We start from the raw sequence: 20,782 nt of genomic DNA, 5'->3' as shown, positions 1-20,782 counted from the left end.
AAAAAAATCTTAATCGTTCCAGTACTTATTAGCTGCTGAATACTACAGAGGAAATTCTTTTCTTTTTGGAACACAGAGCTCTCTGCTGACATCACGAGCACAGTGCTCTCTGCTGACATCTCTGTCCATTTTAGGAACTGTCCAGAGCAGCATATGTTTGCTATGGGGATTTTCTCCTACTCTGGACAGTTCTTAAAATGGACAGAGATGTCAGCAGAAAGCACTGTGCTCATGATGTCAGAAAAGAGCTCTGTGTTCCAAAAAGAAAAACATTTCCTCTGTAGTATTCAGCAGCTAATAAGTACTGGAAGGATTACGATTTTTTAATAGAAGTAATTTACAAATTTCTGTAACTTTCTGGCACCAGTTGATTAAATAAATAAATAAAAGTTTTCCACGGGAGTACTCCTTTAAAGGGAAACTGCAGGCACCATCAGTTAAGGCCTAATGCGATCTGAGAAAAGGTCCTTTTCCTTACTTACTTTGCCTGCAGTGTGTGAAGTTATATTCATGGTGTCTCGTAATGCCGGTGAACAGTCAGGGCAGCGGCATGCCTCCTCCTCGTCCTAACCCACTCCCAGCATGGAGCCCTGGATGTCCATTTGAGGGAACAGCAAAGTAAGGAAAAGGACCTTCTCTTAATTCACTTTGGGGGAGATTTATGGAGATTTATCATAACCTGTCCAGAGGAAAAGTAGCTGAGTTGTCCATAGCAACCAATCAGATCACTTCTTTCATTTTGCAGAGGCCTTGTTAAAAAGGAAAGAAGCGATCTGGTTGCTATGGGCAACTCAGCAACTTTTCCTTTGGACAGATTTTGAAAAACCTCCTCCATTATGCCCTAACTGATGGTACCTGCACCTCTGTACGGAAGTGAAGGCGGCACTGCGCTCCCCCATCCCCCCCCCCCCCCCCCCCGGCCGGCTGGCTCCCAGCAGGGAATATGAAGTTACTGTGCGCTTACTTGATTGGTCAATCGTTGCCGACCAATCAGAGATCCTGGCGGGGAATATGACATCACAGCACTGTAGCTTCATATTCCCACGCTGGGAGCGGGCTGAGTGCAATACCACCCACTGTAGTGCAGGGCTGACCCAAAATGACTTACAAATGTCATAATGCTGGCGTTTTTTGCTTAAAGGGGTATTCCGCCTATCCAAAGGATACACCCACTCCCATAGACTTGTATTGAGGGGGCGGGATTTCACAAGGGGCGTGGCTGTGTCGTCACGTTACTCCGGCCTCTGTATCGCCTGTCATCAGGCACGGAGCGAAGTTCGCTCTGTGCAGCAGTTGACACGGGGTGCTGCAGGAGAGATCGCTGGGGTTACCAGCGGCGGGACCCCTGCGGTCAGACATACTATCTCCTAGTCTTTGGATAGGAGATAAAATGTCTAGGGGCGGAGTACCCCTTTAACAGTTTTCGTTTAACAACGACTCGGATGAGGGGATTCATCAACAACGATTGTTATAGATAATATTGATTCATCGTTGCAGACCCACTTTCTGTGTTCTGGTTTGTCACCTCATTTGGCCCCTTTACTAAGAGAGAATATTAAACCCAATTGTGTATGCAGAATTGTCAGGTTAGGATTAAAGAGTCGTCTTATTACAGAGTAAAGACCTCTCTAGACTTTATTGGATAGAATTAAGAAAGTAGAGCTGAATATATTCTAAGGTTTCAGGCAGCGCGGCTACAGCCATCACCCAGCAAGCAGCGCAGTGTTGCCGGCTGGCAGTAGCCATGAAGAAAATAATTGTTTTGCATCAAAGAGTACCTCCAGTCAAAAATAAACACTTCAGAGTGCTCTTACATCTTATTGTGCAGTACCTTTTTATGAAGCTTTTCTCTTCAAAGCTCTGGGGTTTGTTTCTTCTTTTAGTTACTACTTTCTTTCTAATTATCAGTAAGCTGACACTATGTTGTGCTAAGTTACAGGAGCTTATACCCAGTCACTTTATGCAAGCCTTGTAGCTTAGGGCCCTTCGTGCTCTGGTGTATGGCGCCCCGTTGGCCAGTCCGTCAGTACAGCGGGAGTTTAGCAAAGAAAAAAATATTGTACCTGTCAAATTTTTTATCTTTGGTAAAATTCAGGACCCTCAACAGGCCCCATTCAAGTCAATTGGATCTGTCATGACTCGGTGGTGTCAATTGTGCTCAGACCTGTCTTAGGTCCGTTTGGCACAGCAAATAAATGAACCCAGAATGGGGCGGAGTACAACAGTAATGTCAACTTAGCCTTACAGTACACTTTCTACTCTACCCTGCGTGAAACAGTCCTAAAGCTGCTGTAATCACAGGACTTTAGCAGGCTCATTAAAAATGACTTTTAGAGAAAAGGTTAGATCAGTCAGCTGGACAGTGCAATGACACCCGCTTCCCAGGCTTTATCTCACAATTGCAGCTAGTCTTAGAAAATAATTCCGGTATGACCAACAACATTTGTAATTTCAATTGACTTTTAAAAACCTGTGTGGTTTTGTTACAGTAAAGGGGTTCTCCACCATACAGCGATTTTAGTACATACCTGGCAGACAGTAATGGACATGATTAGGAAGGATCTGTGCTTATCTTGGGGCTAAATGGCTATGTTGTGAGATTACCATAACACTGTGGATAGCTTTATGTGAACTTGTATTTCCTGTTTGACTTTTTTTTTTTTGACTACAAATCCCACAATTCTATTTTCCTCCCTCCCACACATCAGCCACCCCACCCATTGAAACATAAATGAGCTACATCCATTCAAATCAGTGTGACTAGTGAGTCAGGTCTCGGCCGCATTGCAAGATGGGAAAAATCTGAGACAGCAGTCATTTTGTATGCTGGTATAAAGAAATATTTGAGTGAAAATAACACGCACAGGTACAGACACTATATTATGAACTACACTAACTTTACAGGCCCTATAGCATAGTCAAATAAAACAATTTCCTGGAATACCCCTTTAATCTTTGTGGTGTAATGGTGATTTTAGTGCGCTCACAGTTGTTATTGACCCTCTGAGAGTTTCCTTCATGGTACACAGCTTGTGCTTATTAACTCCATTAAAGGAGATGGAACCAAGGCTGGATACTCACACAGGGACTTCCTTTCCCATACTTAGCTGGCCGGTCACAACACAGCACCTAGTCTTTACTTTATTGCCATGAAAAAGTGCTGATGAAATTGCTCTGCACTGAACTGAACAGGCTTGCACTGTGCTTGAGGTTAACTAACAGTACATTACTATACATGGCATGCTGAGAAAGTAAGGGTTACTGATGCGCTGGCTTAGAAAAGTGCTATGTGAACTGGAATGAAACTGCACAGCAAGGAAGGAGTTGCACTAAGCACTGCACTAAAACTTTTGAAATAAGAGTGAAGCCATGATTTCACTTTCAGGAACAGTATAGGTCCTAGAGGCTTACAGAATGAAGGTAAGCAGCCCAGCCCAGAGACTGATTCCTCCTAAGGGCACGTTCACACTGCGGAATCTCCGTTCGCTGAATTCAGTGAGCGGAGATTCCGCCTGGCCGAATACTTCGGCGCTAGGGCCACGGGGCACTGAGCCGTCACATTGACAGCTATGGTCCGCTCGCGGATTCCGCACAAAGAATGAGCATGTTCTTTCTTTGCGCGGAACACTTTCAGCGGCGGAAATGTAATTCCGCAGTGTGAACGAGTCTCCCGGAGACCCGTTCACAACTAATGTTAAAGTTCACACCGCAGAATTGCACCCGCGGAATTCCACCTGGAAATTCTACGGCAATTCTGTAGTGTGAACGTACCCTAATAGACAGCAGATTGCAATAAAGGGAGCCACCTAGTGGCCAAAACTTTCAAGAATGAAATGAACACATTACCAATAATTTACCTTTAATTATGCAGACATAAATGATGCTATACACTACTGACCAAAGTGTACATATTCCTGCAGTTTAGACCCTGTGACAGTGGTTTGAGTACGACAAAATATACATTGTTTGTTTTTCCTATTTTACATGGGTTTTCTTCCATACATCAATATAAAAAAAAACCACTAAAAACAGGGTCACATGTAATATTTTGCTGCTGCATATTTTTCTGCCCCAGTGTTTCCCAACCGTTGTGTCTCCAGCTTTTGCAAAACTACAACTACCAGCATGCCCGGACAGCCATTGGCGGTCGAGCATGCTGGGAGTTGAAGTTTTCCAACAGCTGGAGGCAATCTGGTTGGGAAACACTGTTCTGCCCATTGAAGTTAATGGGTAGCAAAATCGGCTGCTGAAAATACACAGCAAAATACAGTACATGTGACCAACTTTAATAAGTTAATTTGGAATTCACAGGGTAATCACTCTCTTCAGTCCCTGTCCCTACTGGGGCTCAGAACCTCTGCACAGCACTATGGGAATGTGTTTGATGTTAGTGCTTGGGAGAGAGAGAGATAAGAGAGATGACAGAGAGATGAGAGGAGAGACAGAGAGGAGAGATGAGAGAGATGAGATGAGAGGAGAGAGATGACAGAGAGAGATGAGAGAGGAGAGAGAGATGACAGAGAGATGAGAGAGAGATATGAGAGAGAGAGATGAGAGAGATGACAGAGAGATGAGAGAGAGAGAGAGATGAGAGAGAGATTAGAGATGACAGAGATGAGAGGAGAGATAGATGAGAGAGAGAGAGAGGAGAGAGAGAGGAGAGAGAGATGACAGAGAGAGATATGAGAGATGACAGAGATGAGATGAGAGGAGAGAGAGAGGAGAGAGATGAGAGAGAGAGATGACGGAGAGAGAGATGAGGGAGAGATGAGAGAGCAGAGAGATATGAGAGACAGATATGAGACACATATGAGAGAGACAGATATATGAGCGATATGAGAGAGATGACAGAGAGAGATGAGAGGAGAGAGAGAGAGATGAGAGGAGAGGAGAGAGAGATGAGATGAGAGAGAGATGAGATGAGAGAGAGGAGAGATGAGATGAGAGAGATGAGATAGAGAGATGAGAGAGAGATGGGAGAGAGGAGAGAGCAGAGAGATGAGAGACAGTTATGAAACACATATGAGAGAGACAGATATATGAGAGAGAGATATGAGACACATATGAGAGCGACAGTTATATGAGAGACAGATATGAGACACATATGAGAAAGACAGTTATATGAGAGAGATATGAGACACATATGAGAGCGACAGTTATATGAGAGAGATTAACGGAAATAAAAGTTGCTATTATTGAGGTATATAATATTGCATCCCGAAAAGTGTTTGTGATACTTTGTATCTTGGCCAGCAGGTGGTGCTGTAAACCTCTAAATAGTGTTTGACAACCCTTATCCTAAGGCTACATGCTCTGAAAAGTATTAGGGCATAGATCTGAGCAGAACTGTATTATATTGCACCTGCACCATTCTGTGGCACCTTACTGCACCTCTGCATGCAGAATCTGGCCATGTTTCATGTAATTCATCATTTTACATAATTCTTTAAAACTGTTCCTTCTAGGGAAATATATGTGGATAGTACAGTACAGGGACAGCGTACAGCAGCATATGTACTGCCTAAGGTAGTGCTTCCCAGCCAGGGTGCCTCCAGCTGTTGCAAAACTACAACTCCCAGCATGCCCGGACAGCAACAACTCCTTGTATGCCCAGACAGCCAATGGAACCAGGGCAACCCATAAGCAAGTCAGGTACTCATAAGGCGAGTTTTTGTTGATACCCTGTTCAGTCTCCTAGGTTTGCGGTGTTTCCTGGCTTATGCACTTCTTGCATTCTCCCCTGTGATCCACAAGTGCAGTTACTTCTTAAATAGGCACCCTCATTAAAAAATGTTTTTGATATTCTACTCCTTATGGTAAATAAAAAATATTTCTAATGTACTTTGTTTAAAAAAAGGAGTTTTCTATGTTTTACTTGTGTTTAAAAAAAAACTGCCACTAGGTGTCCTCTTACTTGTCCAGAGCACATTTCCCCCATCTTTTGCACAGACTTTGGACTCCTGCTGGCCTGGCAGAAGTCCAAACACAAGAAATGCAGTCTGGAGTGCTGAGGGGGGTATACTACGGTTTTAGGTCCGGTCACAAAACTGGATACGGGTTCAAAATGAGCCGACCGGAGTCACCGTTTGACTCCGATTGGCTCATTAAAGTGAATGGAGTTCAGCGCTGGTCCGGCTGGGGTACGGGAGAGCCCGGTTTGCCCCTCCGCCAGCCGGATCCGGCACCCGTAATGTAAAAACGAGATGTGAACGCAGCCTTAGCCATGATGGGGGTAGTGAACTGGGAGGATTATAAAATGTATCAAGTTAATGAGAGCTACTCTTTAACCTATCAAGTCCAGTCCATTTGGTGCAGCTTTTTCGTATGTGTTACTGGAAGCGTCACGAGAATTAATCAAAGCTTTGCGGCGATCCATTCACCTAATGTTATGGGTGTTTTTTCTTGTCCGTTCAGCAGAATTATTGTTTGTAGTTACCCGGCGCCTCTAGTTCCGTGGCTGTAAATCGCCTCCTTGTCTAGTGAAATGCGCTGGGTAATCGTTTCATGGGCCTGAAGTAAGGCCACATATGAAAGGATCTATAAAGTGCAGAAATGATTTAGAGGCGCGTTGGAACTTCCTTTAAATCTTTTGGCTAGCATCTTAAGAGGACGAATCATCTATACATCAAGTCTGGTGTGAACAGCGGCACACAAAGGGAATTCATGAATATATGTTAGGTTAGGTTAGTTTTTTCTATATGAATACTCCAGGTGCTATAGATGCACTGTACAAGTATATACATAAGGTAAAAACTAATATTCATTGTGAGCAGGGGACGTTATACTTTAGGATTGGGGCTTTTAACGCCATATTAAAGGTGAAAACTAACTTTACAGTTATATCATTGCTTTTAATGGATGCAGCTGTGATGGTGGAACATCTTCCATTGTACCACAGATCTCATAGCAGTATATATAGATAAGGCTGCGTTCCCACGGCCGTCTAGACCCGTCCAGTTCTTCTCCTGTCAAAAATAAAAACAGACTTTAAAAGAAAAAACGGATGTTATTCGTTTGGATCCGTCATTGTTCAGTTAATAAACCGAAAAAAAAAAAAAATTCCTGAGCATGCTCATAAGTAAAAACATATATATATATATATATATATATATATATATATATATATATATATATAAAAAAAAGAAAACGGATTGAAAAAACTGATGCAAACTATTGAAATTAAAGGCTCATCTGTTTTCCATAGACTTCAATGTTAAATTTACTGTATCCGTTTTCTCTTCCGCTTTTTTGGCAGAAGAAAAAATACTGCATGTGCCGTTTTTTCTGCCGTCAAAAAAAACAGAAATTAGCTCAGTTGGGTACAAACTTATGTAAACGGATTGTAAAAAAAATCCCATTGACATGAATGGGATTTTTATAAAACCGCTTTTAATCCGTTTACAGCCCGCAAGAACGGAACCGAAACGGGGATAAAACAACCGGGACAGACAGCCGTGTGAACGCACCCTGAGCAGAAAGTGGCACCATTCTTCTAGGTATACAGCACTCAATGGTTTTCTTAAGTTATAAGGTTTCACAAAAATTGACTTTTCCTAGGCCCACCTCAAAGGTTATGATCTCGCTCTGTGTTCAGACCCCGACCGAGCAGTAGAACCAGCGGGGAAAAGTACACAGCTGAGCGCTGCTTTACCCACACACTATGCATACTCTCAGAGATGGCACCATAGAGCAGTGTTTCCCAACCAGGCTGCCTCCAGCTGTTGCAAAACAACAACTCCCAGCATGCTCGGACAGCCTACGGCTGTCCGGGCATGCTAGGAGTTGTCGTTTTGCAACAGCTGAAGGCACCCTGGTTGGGAAACACTGCCATAGAGTGACATTATGAGGCTCTCGATAGGAGTTTTAAAACTCAGACCCCGACTGATAAAAGTCCTTGACATCCCCCTAGGACATCCAAATGTTTTGTGAATACTTAGTGACCCTTTAAAGGGAACCTGTCATCACTTTCATGCTGCCTGAACCACAAGTCATCCAGGCGGTCCCTGGCAGCTTTTCTCCTCCCCACCAGCCTGATTCATAGGTCTCTCTCCGTTATAAGGAGCAATCTGTCAATGCTGCTGGGGTATTCAGAAGCCACCAGGGACTGCCCCAATGACTTGTGGTTCAGGCAGCATGAAAGTAATGACTGGTTTCTTTCAAGTACCATAGGGGAATATTTATCAAACCTTATGGAGAGGATCTTGTGTTTCTTTTCACAAGGTTTCATATAAATTTTCTTTATAGACTTTTAATGGAGTGTTAGGGCCCATGCTCGACCTCTGCTCTATTTAAACTCCTCCTTGCCAAAGTCTTTTGGTTCTGGGTAATTGGGACTCCCATTCTGACAATTGATGGAGGTTCCGGTGGTTGGATCTCGGCTGTAACATTTATCACCGATTTGGGGTTCTCGCTGACATAAATCCTTTTAAATAATCACTGCCATTTAAACACGTTTTGCATAGATCAATAGTACATGCAAATTTAAGAAACTTTGCTATATCTTATTGGACAAAAATGCTTCTTTCTCCTGTTATCTACCAAAAAACACCACATAAAAGTTATATAATGGCCAGAAATAGTGCTACTCCTCATGTGCACATACAGGGCAGCTTATCCTGAAAAGTCACCTGAAATGACAAGTATACTTTAACCCTTTCCACATCCTAAGGCCTTGAACTACAGGGTGGGCCATTTTTATGGATACACCTTAATAAAATGGGAATGATTGGTGATATTAACTTCCTGTTTGTGGCACATTAGTATATGTGAGGGGGGAAAGTTTTCAAGATGGGTGGTGACCATGGCGGCCATTTTGAAGTTGTCCATTTTGAATCCAACTTTTGTTTTTTCAATAGGAAGGTCATGTGACACATCAAACATATTGGGAATTTCAAAAGAAAAACAATGATGTGCTTGGTTTTAACGTAACTTTATTCTTTCATGAGTTATTTACAAGTTTCTGACCACTTATAAAATGTGTTCAATGTGCTGCCCATTGTGTTGGATTGTCAATGCAACCCTCTTCTCCCACTCTTCACACACTGATAGCAACACTGCAGGAGAAATGCTAGCACAGGCATCCAGTATCTGTATACACTGCTATATACTACTATATACACCGCAGGAGAAATGCTAGCACAGGCTTCCATTATCCATAGTTTCAGGTGCTGCAGAATGGGCAAAACAAAAACTGGAACAGGACCCTCAGTTTACGCAGAAGATTTTGTTCAGTGATGAGGCAAACTTTTATGTGAATGGTGAAGTTAACAAACAAAACCACCGCTATTGGTCTGACACTAACCCACATTGGATAGATCCCTCCAAGACTGTTGGAACACAAAAATTGATGGTATGGTGTGGTATATGGGGTACAAAGATAGTGGGGCCATTCTTCATCAATGGAAACCTCAAGGCCACTGGATATGTGAAATTGCTACATGATGATGTGTTTCCCTCTTTATGCATTGAAGCTGGCACGTTCCCTAGGTTTTTCCAGCAAGATGGTGCACCACCACATTATGGGTGTCAGGTCCGAGCATTCCTAGATGAACAGTTTCCTGGAAAGTGGATTGGTCGTCGTGGGCCAGTTGAATGGCCCCAAGGTCTCCCAATCTGACCCCCTTAGACTTTTATCTTTGGGGTCATCTGAAGACAATTGTCTATGCTGTGAAGATACAAGATGTGCAGCACCTGAAACTACGGATACTGGAAGCCTGTGCTAGCATTTCTCCTGCGGTGTATATAGTAGTATATAGCAGTGTATATGGATACTGGAAGCCTGTGCTAGCATTTCTCCTGCGGTGTTGTTATCAGTGTGTGAAGAGTGGTAGAAGAGGGTTGCATTGACAATCCAACACAGTGGGCAGCACATTGAACACATTTTATAAGTGGTCAGAAACTTGTAAATAACTCATGAAAGAATAAAGTTACATTAAACCAAGCACATCATTGTTTTTCTTGTGAAATTCCCAATAAGTTTGATGTGTCACATGACCCTCTTCCTATTGAAAAAACAAAAGTTGGATTCCAAAAGACCGACTTCAAAATGGCCGCCATGGTCACCACCCATCTTGAAAAATTTCCCCCCTCACATATACTAATGTGCCACACACAGGAAGTTAATATCACCAACCATTCCCATTTTATTAAGGTGTATCCATATAAATGGCCCACCCTGTACACTCCTTCTCTTACAAAATGCCTGGGTCAGTGGTCTCCAAAATGCAGACCTCTAGATGTTGCAGAACTGCAACTCCCAGCATGCTGTAGTAAAAAAAAAGTAGTATTACATGCCTGCCATTGAGATAGGACAGTGGTCTGCATACGCTGCCATTTTGTTTGCTCTGTTCGCTGTATCCGTAAATGTCACCAGTGCAATATTTACATTACATATGCCACTGACAATGAAATGTGTGAATACATTGTGTCGTTTTTAATACCCATATGACATTTCACCAAGTCCCCCGCCGCCTTCCCGTTCAGGCCCTCCGCAGTAATACCTTACATTCGCATTCTCACTGCGTTATGATCAGAATGCTTTCTCCAGCGCAGCCCCATTAGTTGCCAACCGGCCTCCGTCTCTCCTTCATCAGGATAACTTATGGCCCTTACCACCCTGCTAGAAAGGAATTACTGTAGACATGGGGGGGGGGGGAGAGAATGACACACCACCACTACACTTTCCCCAGCCAGGCTTGTCGTCTTAAGAGCGAATTCAAGTTACTTTTTAACCCTCGTCCAGTCCTCCCCTCCCTCCTTTATTGTCATTATTCTTCCTCACACCCTGAGCCTCTACTAAATCAGCCTCACTGCAATGATGTGTCATGGGAAGCTAATGGAGCATTTCAGCCAGGGCACCGGAGGAGGGGAAATGTTACATAAAAATAAAGACTGCGAACAGACAATTATGTTGTGTAGCGCTGACCTTCAGGGACCGTCAAAACACAGAGGATGTGACCATGTCAGTCAACGCTGAGATTTAGTTGGCACGATGCAAAAACTACAATTACCAGCGCCGCAATAATAAGCGCAGGAATTCTTCCCGTGGACCTTCAAGGTCTTTCTCTAGGTTTCTGTCAATCTTACGGTCTGTTACTGTCTTTAGCCTACCACTAGTGACAGCACGGTCTTCAGGATCGCGCCAAGTCAAGGTGCTTGAAATTTAATACGGTAATAATTCAATAGCATTTTTTGTTTTTAATACATTTGCATTTGGAGAAATGTATTTTTTTTGACGAAGTGACAAGCGTGAAATAAGAGAAGGTTAATACATGTGGGAAATCTAAAACAAGTAACAGAGGCGCTCCATGTGGAGTATCACCCGTGCTGAAATGAATAGGGGAGTAGGTAGTCGCTTACCCACTCTGGTTGTGTACTGACATACACAACAATGGACAGCACGTAGTGAATAGTAAAGGTAACCCATCTGCAGCCTTCCTGTTGTAACGTAGGGTAAAAAGCCAGACTTCAAGGAAATCAGGAATTCGACGGCGCTGACCGGGATGGACACAACTCAGTTGCGAGGACTTGAGGCAAAACACTTTTTATTAATGCCTGAGGAAGCTGCGCTTACAAGGTGAAACAGGTTGCATCTTGGTTAATAAAAAGTGTTCTGCCTCAAGACATCGCACCTGAGTTGTTTCCATCCCGGTCAGCGCCGTTGAATACGTGTGGAAATGCATTGGTTTCCATATGACCTATATCTATACCTATGATTACCATTTGTATAGTAATTATCAATGACATGTTGGGGAAGAGGCTTTCGTAGAAGATTATCATTATACGTGTGTGAATCATGGCAGAAATATGGCAGCACAGAGGTTTAATGGGCTTTTCCGGAAGTGCTGTAATGACATGGCGTACATTCAGCAATGTGACACCCAATGTAAGTGTTAGGCCGAGCGCTCCGGGTCACCACTCCTCCCCGGAGCGCTCGCAGCGTATTCCTGTTCGCAGCACCCCCGTCAGACCGGGAGCGCTGCGATAATGTCTCTAGCCGGGATGCGATCCGCGATGCGGGACGCGCCCCCTCGCGATTCTCATCCCGGCCCGCTTACCAGACTCGTTCCCCGTCTGTTCTGTCCCGGCGCGCGCGGCCCCGCTCCCTAGGGCGCGCGCGCCGGCTCTCTGTGATTTAAAGAGCCGGTGCGCCACTGTTTGGCGCCTGGTTCTAATTAGTGTGTTCACCTGTGCACTTCCCTATATAACCTCACTTCCCCTTCCCTTCCTTGCCGGATCTTGTTGCCATTGTGACAGGGAAAGCGTTCTTTGTATGTCCCAAGCCGGTGTTCCAGACCTCTTGCCGTTGCCCCTGACTATGATCCTTGCTGCCTGCCCTGACCTTCTGCTACGTCCGACCTTGCTCTTGCCTAATCCCTTGTACCGCGCCTATCTCAGCAGTCAGAGAGGTTGAGCCATTGCCGGTGGATACGACCTGGTTGCTACCGCCGCTGCAAGACCATCCTGCTTTGCGGCGGGCTCTGGTGAACACCAGTAGCAACTTAGAACCGGTCTGCCGGCACGGTCCACACCAATCCCTCTCTGACACAGAGGTCCACCTCCAGCTTGCCGAATCGTGACAGTAGATCCGGCCATGGATCCCGCTGAGGTCCCACTGCCAGTTGTCGCTGACCTTATCACGGTGGTCGCCCAGCAGTCGCAACAGATAGCGCAACAAGGCCATCAGCTGTCTCAACTGACTGTTATGCTACAGCAGCTTCTACCACAGCTTCAGCAACCATCTCCTCCGCCAGCTCCTGCACCTCCTCCGCAGCGAGTGGCCACATCCAGCCTCCGTTTATCTTTGCTGGACAAGTTTGATGGGGACTCTAGACTTTGCTGTGGTTTTCTCTCGAAATGTTCCCTGCATTTGGAGATGATGTTGGACCAATTTCCAACTGAACGGTCTAAGGTGGCTTTCGTGGTTAGTCTCCTGTCTGGGAAGGCCCTGTCATGGGCCACACCGCTCTGGGACCGCAATGATGCTGTCACTGCCTCCGTACAGTCCTTTTTCGCTGAGATTCGAAGTGTCTTCGAGGAACCTGCCAGAGCTTCTTCTGCCGAGACTGCCCTGCTGAATCTGGTCCAGGGTAATTCTTCTGTAGGCGAGTATGCCATCCAATTTCGTACTCTCGCCTCCGAATTATCTTGGAATAACGAGGCCCTCTCCGCGACCTTCAAAAAAGGCCTATCTAGTAACATCAAAGATGTGCTGGTCGCACGAGAAATCCCTGCCAACCAGCATGAACTTATTCATTTGGCCACCCGCATTGACATGCGTTTTTCCGAAAGACGCCAGGAGCTCCGTCAGGATATGGACTTTGTTCGCACTAGGCGGTTTCTCTCCCCGGCTCCTCTCTTCTCTGGTCCGCTGCAATCTGTTTCTGTGCCTTCCGCCGTGGAGGCTATGCAAGTAGACCGGTCTCGCCTGACACCACAAGAGAGGACACGCCGTCGCAATGAGAACCTATGCCTGTACTGTGCCAGTACCGAACACTTCCTGAAGGATTGTCCTATCCGTCCTCCATGTCAGGAAAGACGCACTCCGATCCCGCACAAAGGTGAGACAGCTCTAGGTGTGAACTCTGCTTCTCCACGTCTTACTGTGTCTGTGCGGATTTCTTCTTCTAACTCCTCCTTCTCAGCTGTGGCCTTCTTGGATTCTGGATCTGCAGGAAATGTTATTTTGGCCTCTTTCGTTAACAGGTTCAACATCCCAGTGACCAGTCTCGCCAGACCTCTCTACATTGCCTCAGTTAATGGTGAAAGATTGGACTGTACTGTGTGTTACCGCACAGAACCCCTGTTAATGTGCATTGGACCTCATCACGAAAAAATTTAATTTCTGGTCCTCTCTAACTGCACTTCTGAAATTCTTCTTGGACTGCCTTGGCTCCAACGCCATTCCCATACCCTTGACTGGACCACCGGGGAAATCAAGAACTGGGTTGCTTCTTGCCACACAAAATGCCTCACGCCTGCTCCCAGTCCTGCCAGTCAAACCTCTATGGCTCCTCCTGTACCAGGTCTCCCCAAGGCCTACTTGGACTATGCCGATGTTTTTTGCAAAAAACAAGCAGAGACTTTGCCTCCTCACAGGCCTTATGACTGCCCTATTGATCTCCTTCCTGGTACTACTCCACCCCGGGGCAGGATCTATCCTCTGTCAGCACCGGAAACACAAGCCATGTCGGATTACATCGAAGAAAATCTAAAAAGGGGATTCATCCGCAAGTCTTCCTCCCCTGCTGGAGCGGGGTTCTTCTTCGTCTCCAAAAAAGACGGTTCCTTACGGCCATGCATCGATTACCACGGTCTTAATAAGATGACTATAAAAAAACGCTATCCCCTGCTTCTTATCTCGGAACTATTTGATCGCCTACGTGGCGCTAACATCTTCACCAAATTGGATTTAAGAGGTGCATATAATCTCATCCGCATCAGGGAAGGGGATGAGTGGAAGACCGCATTTAATACCAGAGACGGACACTTTAAATATCTGGTTATGCCCTTATGGCTCTGCAACGTCCCTGCTGTCTTCCAGGACTTTGTAAATGAAATTTTTCGTGATCTGTTATATACCTGCGTGGTGGTTTACTTGGACGACATTTTGATTTTCTCGTCTAACCTCGAAGAACACCGCCGTCATGTCCGCCTGGTGCTCCAGAGACTCCAGGACAATCAATTATATGCCAAGATGGAGAAATGTCTCTTTGAATGCCAATCTCTTCCCTTCCTAGGATATTTAGTCTCCGGCCAGGGACTTCAAATGGACCCAGAAAAACTGTCAGCTGTTAGATTGGCCACGCCCCTCCGGACTCCGAGCTATCCAACGCTTTTTGGGGTTTGCCAATTACTATCGACAATTCATTCCCCATTTTTCCACCATTGTGGCCCCAATTGTGGCTCTAACCAAGAAAAACGCCAACCCTAAGGCCTGGTCCCCCCAAGCGGACGAGGCATTTAACCTTCTCAAAACTGCCTTTTCTTCTGCTCCCGTACTCTCCAGACCTGATCCATCTAAACCCTTCTCTCTGGAGGTAGACGCCTCCTCGGTGGGAGTTGGAGCTGTACTCCTACAAAAAAACTCTTCTGGACATAACGTTACTTGTGGTTTCTTTTCTAGGACCTTCTCTCCGGCGGAGAAAAATTACTCCATTGGTGATTGAGAACTGCTGGCCATAAAACTAGCCCTCGAGGAATGGAGGCACCTGCTGGAGGGCTCCAAATACCCAATTATCATATACACAGATCACAAGAATCTCTCTTATGTTCAGTCTGCCCAACGGCTGAACCCACGCCAGGCTAGGTGGTCGATGTTTTTTGCCCGTTTTAATTTTGAGATTCATTTTCGCCCTGCTGACAAGAACATCAGGGCTGACGCCCTCTCTCGCTCCTCTGATACCTCTGAAATGGAAGCCCCCCTGCAACACATTGTTCCTCCTGACTGTCTGATCTCCTCTTCCCCAGCTTCCATCAGACAAACACCTCCTGGAAAAACTTTCGTCCCTCCACGCCAGCGCCTCAAGATTCTCAGGTGGGGACACTCCTCGCATCTCGCCGGCCATGCTGGCGTCAAAAAATCCATCCAACTCATCTCTCGATTTTATTGGTGGCCTACCCTGGAAGCAGATGTTGCTGATTTTGTTCGGGCTTGTACAGTCTGTGCCCGGGACAAGACTCCTCGCCAGAAGCCTGCCGGTCTCCTTCATCCTTTGCCTGTTCCTGAGCTACCATGGTCCCAGATTGCCATGGACTTTATAACGGACCTGCCTTTATCCCATGGCAACACAGTCATTTGGGTGGTCGTTGATCGTTTCTCCAAGATGGCACATTTTATTCCACTTCCAGGTCTTCCTTCTGCGCCACAGTTTGTGAAAAAATTTTTGTGCACATTTTTCGCCTTCACGGGCTTCCCACGCATATCGTCTCGGATAGAGGCGTTCAATTTGTGTCGAAATTCTGGAGGGCTCTCTGTAATCAACTTAAAATCAAATTAAATTTCTCGTCTTCTTATCATCCCCAATCCAATGGGCAAGTAGAGAGAGTTAACCAGGTTCTTGGTGACTATTTGCGACATTTTGTTTCCTCCCGCCAGGATGATTGGGCCAATCTTCTACCCTGGGCTGAATTCTCGTACAATTTCAAAATCTCTGAATCCTCCGCTAAATCCCCGTTCTTTGTGGTGTACGGCCGTCACCCTCTTCCCCCCCTCCCCACTCCCACGCCTTCTGGTCTGCCCGCTGTTGATTAGGTTACTCGGGACTTCTTCACCATCTGTAAAGAGACTCAAAAATCCCTCTTACAGGCCTCATCCCGGATGAAGAAGCATGCTGACAAAAAAAGAAGAACTCCTCCTGTCTTTGCTCCTGGAGACAAAGTGTGGCTCTCCGCCAAGTATATCCGCTTCCGTGTCCCCAGTTATAAACTGGGACCACATTATCTTGGACCCTTTAAAATCAAGTGCCAAATCAATCCTGTCTCCTACAAACTCCTTCTTCCTCCTTTTCTCCGTATTCCTAATGCTTTTCATGTTTCTTTCCTTAAACCGCTTATCCTTAACCGCTTCTCTCCCAAGGTTGTCGCTCCTACTCCTGTCTCCAGGTCCTCAGATGTCTTCTCGGTTAAAGAAATTCTCGCATCTAAGACGGTCAGAGGTAAAAAAAAAATTCTTGTTGATTGGGAGAATTGCGGCCCTGAGGAGAGGTCATGGGAACCCGAGGATAACATTCTCGACAAGGACCTCATTCACAAATTTTCAGGTTCCAAAAAGAGGGGGAGACCCAAGGGGGGGGGGGGGTAATGTTACGCCGAGCGCTCCGGGTCTCCACTCCTCCCCGGAGCGCTCGCAGCATATTCCTGTTCGCAGCACCCCGGTCAGACCCGCTGACCGGGAGCGCTGCGATAATGTCTCAGGCCGGGATGCGATCCGCGATGCGGGACGCGCCCGCTCGTGATTCGCATCCTGGCCCACTTACCAGACTCGTTCCCCGTCTGTTCTGTCCCGGCGCGCGCAGCCCCGCTCCCTAGGGCGCGCGCGCGCCGGCTCTCTGCGATTTAAAGGGCTGGTGCGCCACTGATTGGCGCCTGGTTCTAATTAGTGTGTTCACCTGTGCACTTCCCTATATAACCTCACTTCCCCTTCCCTTCCTTGCCGGATCTTGTTGCCATTGTGCCAGTGAAAGCTTTCTTTGTATGTCCCAGACCTCTTGCCGTTGCCCCTGACTACGATCCTTGCTGCCTGCCCTGACCTTCTGCTACGTCCGACCTTGCTCTTGCCTAATCCCTTGTACCGCGCCTATCTCAGCAGTCAGAGAGGTTGAGCCGTTGCTTGTGGATACGACCTGGTTGCTACCGCCGCTGCAAGACCATCCTGCTTTGCGGCGGGTGCATTGCCGTGGAATGAGATTTGCCATAGAATGAGATGGTCCGCCTCCATCACATCCTATTGGCTCTCTCTTGTCACGTGACATATTTAAACGTCACGCATCGATGCGCACAGCAGTGTCAGTTTGGCTATCACAGGGAGAGGATCTCCTCACCCTGTGATAGCTGAAGCTGTACGGAGCTCTCATGGCCTCTGTGGCCCGACAGAAGTTCACACATGTACGCTGATCCACAGCGCTATCGGGATCCCTATGCCCGATGGCGCTGTCATCAGGATCCCCACGCCCGCAGCTGTACTCCCCGTCCCCCGCAGCTGTACTCCCCGTCCCCCGCAGCTGTACTCCCCGTCCCCCGCATCTCTACTCCCCGTCCCCCGCAGCTCTACTCCCCGTCCCCGCATCTCTACTCCCCGTCCCCCGCAGCTGTACTCCCCGTCCCTCCGTAGCTCTACTCCCCGTCCCGTTAACGCTCAGGGAGCGGGGAATAGAAAGTAGAGCATCGGGCGCAGGTTAAGTTATTCGCGTAGTGCTGCGCATGCGCAGTACTACTTTACCTGCGCCCGATGCTCTACTTTCTGTTCCCCGCTCCCTGAGCGTTAACGGGACGGGGAGTACAGCTGCGGGGGGCGGAGGACGGGGAGTACAGCTGCGGGCATGGGGCGCTCGCGGGGACGCACACTGATGACAGCGCCATCGGGCGTAGGAATCCCCATAGCGCTGTGGATCGCTCCCTGAGCGTTCACAGGGGACGGGGAGTAGAGCTGCGGGGGACGGGGAGTAGAGATGCGGGGGACGGGGAGTACAGCTGCGGGGGACGGGGAGTAGAGATGCGGGCGTGGGGATCCTGATGACAGCGCCATCGGGCATAGGAATCCCGATAGCGCTGTGGATCAACAGTAAATGTATAAGAGGCAGCCGTATGAGCTGCGTACATGTGTGATCTTCTGTCGGGCCACAGAGGCCATGAGAGCTCCGTACAGCTTCAGATATCACAGGGAGAGGAGATCCTCTCCCTGTGATAGCCAAACTGACACTGCTGTGCGCATCGATGCGTGACGTTTAAATATGTCACGTGACAAGAGAGAGCCAATAGGATGTGATGGAGGCGAACCATCTCATTCTATGGCAAATCTCATTCCACGGCAATGCACGGGCTCTGGTGAATACCAGTAGCAACTTAGAACCGGTCCGCCGACACGGTCCACGCCAATCCCTCTCTGACACAGAGGATCCACCTCCAGCTTGCCGAATCGTGACAGTAAGCAACGTCATTGCAGCATTTCCAACAGGGGGAAACCAGAGCGCCAGGGAACTTATGGGTGAACTATGGTGCATTTACCCCTGTGCTCCCCTCTGTTATTACCAGTGACTGTCTGCTGAATTCAGTGCTAGGTCTGCACAAGTTCTATTAATTGTCTATGGGAAGGAGAACAGAAGTCCAGCGCAGTTCAGATCATTTGTTGACATCAGGTGATCAGCAATTAAAATGTATTGCGTTTCAGGTGATACACACCCTTAAAGAAGTAGTCTTGTGAAATAGAATAGACTATTCCTTTAAAGGGGTACTCCTGTGGCTCCTGTGGAAAACTTTTTTTTTTTTTTAAATCAACTGGTGCCAGAAAGTTAAACAGATTTGTAAATCACTTCTATTAAAAAAAATCTTAATCCTTCCAGTACTTTTTGGGGGCTGTATACTAAAGAGAAATCCAAAAAAGAAATGCATTTCCTCTGATGTCATGACCACAGTCCTCTCTGCTGACCTCTGCTGTCCATTTTAGGAACTGTCCAGAGCAGCATATGTTTTCTATGGGAATTTTCTTCTGCTCTGGACAGTTCCTGAAATGGACAGCAAAGGTCAGCAGAGAGGACTGTGGTCATGACATCAGAGAAAGTGCATTTCTTTTTTGGATTTCTCTTTAGTATAAGGCATAAGATGTCTGATCGCGGGGGTCCGGCCGATGGGACCCCCCTGCAATCTCTGTGCAAGCACCCGATGTTCTGAACATTGTTAAGAACGCTGGGTTCAGACGGCCGTGGTTGTGACTTCACCCCACGCCCCTTTGTGATGCCACGCCACGCCCCATTTATGTCTATGGGTCCCAGCGGCCAAACCCCCACAATCAGACATCTTATCCCCTATTTAAATGGTAAGATGTCTAGGGGTGGAGTACCCCTTTTAGGGGTGTTTATGACCTGAAATGCGTTACATTTTAATTGCTGCTGACCTGATGTCTGATATTAATAAATAAACCACCAGAAACTGCTTGTAGCGCTCTAGACTTTTGTTCCACTTTCCATAAACAATAAAAAGAACAAGTGCAGACCCATCACTGCATTCAGCGTGGAGAGTTGGTTCCCCGTTCTAGAGCAGAATAAACCATCTGAAACTTCAATTACTACGCTGGACTATTATTCTCCTTGCCTTGCTCTGGGTGCTGCCCTGCACCGTCCAAGACACGGTAAGGAGTGAGCAGGGGACACTGGGAAAATGAATATAGTGTGTGCCGGCCCGTCACTGCGTGCTGCGGGGAGAGTCGAATGGAACTGGTTTTCCAAATACAATATTGTTTCCATTGTTCTAAATAATTTTACATACATTGTATGTGCCTGTAAATACCGTCTTGAGGAAGCGTATGAGATGACAGATTAAGAGACATGAATGAGCGGGTCTGCTATACTACAGTGCGTTAGTGTATGTACAGTAGAGGAGGCAGTGGTTTCCTAAATACAAATATTTCAGAGCGCACCCATGTTCCACAATGAATCTACATCTGTAACGTGTTACCATTTTGATGACCCATCTTCTTTTGGAAATGAAGCTGATCTGAAACCCCCGATGACTGTTTTACCATAGTGGAAAGTTACGAGCAGAAATTGTTTTTTCTCTGCAGAGGCCACTATAGGCGAAATGTTTTCACCCTGGCTCCTAGAATGGTTTCATGAGCAGAGATGGGAAAAGGTCATCTTTTTAGAGACAGTGAGGGACATGTATCATTATTTGTGTATGGTAGAAGCAGTTTACCCCTTTTCCCGAACTCTAAATTATGAGCAGAAGCGCTAAATTTATCAATCAAGCTCAATGAGCTTCATAAATTGTGTGTAAATATAGTAATCTCCTCAATCCACTCTTTGGAAAATAGAATCGATGATTTAGAGCATCTTGCTACGCTAAGTCCAAGATGGCTTATATTTGCGCAAAAAAAAAAACTGCTCTTGCGGCAAAATTTTTGGTGTAAAGGAAAAGTACGCAGTTAATAAATCCATGCGTACTATAGATGTCACTCCAAGGTACCCTGATTCAGCCACATGGAGGACATGCTCTACCAAAACGTGCGCAAAAAAATTGCACAAAATAAGGGCTTGAGCAAAATTTGGCTAAAAAAAAATACAAACAAAAC

At 46.4% G+C, this 20,782-nt stretch overlaps 1 pseudogene; it reads left to right on the top strand.

The window, feature by feature from the left end:
- Positions 1 to 20,782, top strand: part of LOC130283205 (E3 ubiquitin-protein ligase COP1-like) — a 267,537-nt pseudogene that overhangs the window by 65,970 nt on the left and 180,785 nt on the right.

Source organism: Hyla sarda, chromosome 7 (genome assembly GCF_029499605.1).
Source record: "Hyla sarda isolate aHylSar1 chromosome 7, aHylSar1.hap1, whole genome shotgun sequence".
NCBI lineage: Eukaryota > Metazoa > Chordata > Amphibia > Anura > Hylidae > Hyla > Hyla sarda.
The sequence above is the reverse complement of the archived record's forward strand: the minus strand, read 5'-3'. Positions and strand labels throughout refer to the sequence as shown.